Raw genomic sequence first — 3,562 nt, 5'->3', positions numbered from 1 at the left:
ATAATATCTAGTAATGATCCCATAAATCATTTTTGGAGAAAGTGGGAAAAATATTTTTCTCAAAAAATGCGCAAAGAAAATCTGTAAAAGAAATTTAAATATATAATCATAAGAATGATAAATATATTTTTTTGACATTTTTGGATTATATCTAATAATCTCCCCATTGTTAATTTTTAAGGTGTTTTCTTGTCACATTTTAGTATTTTTTTTCGGAGCATTTTTTGCAGTTTCTCCTTGTCTTTTTTCCAACGTTTTTAAAAAAATTCAAAACAATTTTCTCACGGTTCGTTGGTTTAAATGCTGTGAAAAGTGTCTGAACGCAGCAAAAACAGGTGTTGATCCAGGGTTCAAAAGGTTAAAGTTTGAGTAATCCGCAGCACGCACGACCAAGTCGACAAATTTTTCTCCGCTTTGCAAAAGTGCATCACATCATCACTTCAGACACCCTGAGTTCTGACACGTCCCTCTTTCCTCGTTCACAGCGGACGTTTTGAGCGAAGAGGCCATACTGAAGTGGTACACCGACGCCCACGTTGCCAAGGGGAAGAGCGTTTTCCTCGAGCAGATGAAGAAATTCGTCGAGTGGCTGAAGAATGCCGAGGAAGGTAATAAAACACACTTTGACCCCGAGGCGAACGCCCGGTCTCACGGCGGGTTTTTTTGAAAAGATGCTCAGTCATCACGTCTCGGCTGCGTGCCGGAAATTTCGCTTTTAAGATGAATTTAAGGATAATTTTCCGCACTTTCTGACCTCTTCTTTCAACTATGATCAGATAAATCACTGATGCGTTTCATTTCGCTGCCAGAAATGTGATTTTTGATGAACTTTTACAGGTTAAACTGGATTTTTGTTGGGAAATGTGTTTTTGAAGTTTAGGATTTTCCTGCTGATTCTTCAGCAGCAGTGAAACGTCACAGAGGCAGGTTGTATTTTAACTCAGAGGGACTGTTTTAGCATTTATGCGAGTTTCATTCTTCATTGTTTGATACGTATAAACATACGTACGTATATACGCATCAAAAACGTACAGAGTTTCAGCAAATCCTGAAAAGGTCTTAAAAGGCATTAAATTCATTACTTTGAAAATGCTCACCCATAGGAAGTAATAATTAATCTTTTTTTCTGACGTAACATAATAGAAAATGCATATTTTTGTTTAATAGTAAATTAAATAAAATAAATTAAATAAATTCCTCTTATAAAACTCCTCATGCTGAGAATCCAGAGTGAAAAACACAGAATCACGCAGGAAACCAGAGAGAGGTTGTGATATTTCCCACTTGTTTTTGTCATAATATATTCATTGTCTTGTCGTGTTTCACTCAAAATGTGGTTTTTAATTTCAACATTTGCCGTAGAGAATCTCACTTTTTCACTGGACTAAAGAAACGTCGTGTTTTATGTCATAATAAACCTTCGGGTGACAAACAGTTGTCCCACTTCAGTTTTGGGATTTTTAGTGGCATTAAAAAGCCTTAAAAAGTCCTAAACGTCGTTTTACTGAAGCTGCAGGAACCTGAATACATAAATGTATTCAAACACATTTCAACTTGTCGTCTGATGCTCCGCACCCCGCACTTTCGGGGAAATGGTGCGCTCCGTCTGACATCCTGTGTCAGAGACGCACAGAAGTCAGTAAAGATGTGGAGCGAACTCGGTCAAAATGCCTCCCCAAAAATTGGGAGCCCCAAAAGAAAAGCCAGTGTGAAGACGCAGCAGGTGAGGAGTCAGGCGGGTGAAAGCTGCTGTAGCTCGCTCCGCTTTAAAGCTACAGTGACGATGCAGATCTCATTTTTAACTGGATGACTCGACCCTTTAACACCTGAACCGTCGTCGCTTTACGAGCGTTAAAACCTCCGAAACGGTCTTTAAAAAAAGCAATGAGCAACTTGGCAAAGTACAAGAAATTATGAAAAGATGAAAAGAAAAAGAAAGATGAAATTATTAGAAGTCGGAAGATTTACGAATACGTTTAAAATCATGTCAGAAATATGTTTGTACAGTGGCACGTTTTTCACGCCATTTTATTGTTTTTTGCTCATTTTCAGTCTTTTTTCTTTATTTTTTCACAAATTTTGTGCTAATTTTGAATACTTTCTTGTCAAGTTGCTCATAGCCTTCTCCCAATAAAAACACAGAACAAATTTCAGGTTTTAAAGGGTTAAGGCATCCGTTGGCACCAGTTATCTCGCGCTGTTTTGTCAGGGAGGTGGACGTAATTCACTCCATAGTTGCGCTGAATTTTGGGGAGGGAGCGAGTGGCATTAGGGACGGTTTCTGCTTTACGAGAGGGCTGCAAAACAGCTGATAATTTAATTTAAATAAATTATTTTTTAACACTCGAGGGAGTAATGTAATTTGATGTTTGCGTCGTGGAGGGACAGTCAGCTTTAAGTGGTTGTATTTTATTTAAAAATCACGGTTTTTAAATGTACCTTTTATTTAAAAAAACAAAATCAAGCATTTATCATAGCCAGGAAGTGTGAGACGTGGTGATTTATGGTGACGGGAGGGTCGCTCAAAAGCGTTTTAACAAAGTCAATTTTCTCTCTGCAGAGTCTGAATCGGACGAAGAGGAGACGGACTAAATCCTCCGCGGCCAGACGAGCTTTTTCTTTCCCCTTTTCTTTTGTTTTTCATAAGTAGCAGCAGGAGCAGTAGAATGTCTTTTTCCCGTCTTTCTCTTCTACCTCCTGGTACTTCTTTGTCCTCACACACACACACACACACACACACGCACACGCACCCTTCCACCACTCCAAAACATGACCTAAACATTATTTAAACAAAAAAAGGGCTCGGTCCTTGTTCGTAACATGTTCGGGCGTGGCGGCTCGCAGTGGAAGCGGAAAACGATAAATAACTCCCCCTCTTTTTTTGGTATTATTATGATTGTTGTACTTCCTTCTGTAATTTGGATACAAAACATTCCACGCGAACTCGATGGCCGCCGCTCGTATGAATCAGAACCGCAATTTGTTTGATATTCGCGTTTTTTGCCATGCGACTATAAGGCCGACGAAAAAGCGATTTTTGCCAACGTTTTTCTTAAGTTCTTCTCCCCTTTTTGAGTTTTATTTCGCCCAGCTCATGTTTTGGCTCCTGTTGGGTCTTAAACTTCGCCTCCTTTCTTGACTTTTGGGTAAACGTGTACCGCGTGTCGAGATCACTCTGGTCGGTCCGTCAGAAGACACGCCCCCCTGTAAGATGCCTCGCCAGCTGACTGATTATTATTGGTTTCTACTTTCTTTAATCTGATATAAACCGATTGACTTTTTTATGAAAATAAAGATTATTGAAATGGTTCGACTGTGTTTTTTGGCTTTCACGGTACAAGACAAATTTATTTTTCATTTTTCAACATAGATTTAAAAATGACATTAAAATCTAATCTAATAGTAATATGTAATATTATTTTTATTTTTATTAATATATCTAATTTACTATATATTAATATTGATTTATAGTAAATTAATTGATAAGGAAAAAATTAACAAAAAATAGATTGACCTCCAGAAAGTGACAAAACAAAATTTAAGTTTCTTTAAGTAACTTAAG

General features: G+C 37.8%; 1 long non-coding RNA gene across 1 annotated transcript; it reads left to right on the top strand.

The window, feature by feature from the left end:
* The first annotated feature begins 229 nt into the window (after positions 1-229).
* On the top strand, positions 230-3,310 carry LOC121966592. The gene is made up of 2 exons (XR_006107599.1): positions 230-608; positions 2,561-3,310. It is a non-coding gene; the product is annotated as an uncharacterized LOC121966592 (long non-coding RNA).
* The last annotated feature ends 252 nt before the right edge of the window (positions 3,311-3,562 follow it).

Source organism: Plectropomus leopardus, unplaced genomic scaffold, assembly GCF_008729295.1.
Source record: "Plectropomus leopardus isolate mb unplaced genomic scaffold, YSFRI_Pleo_2.0 unplaced_scaffold25170, whole genome shotgun sequence".
In the NCBI taxonomy this organism is placed as follows: domain Eukaryota; kingdom Metazoa; phylum Chordata; class Actinopteri; order Perciformes; family Serranidae; genus Plectropomus; species Plectropomus leopardus.
The sequence above is the reverse complement of the archived record's forward strand: the minus strand, read 5'-3'. Positions and strand labels throughout refer to the sequence as shown.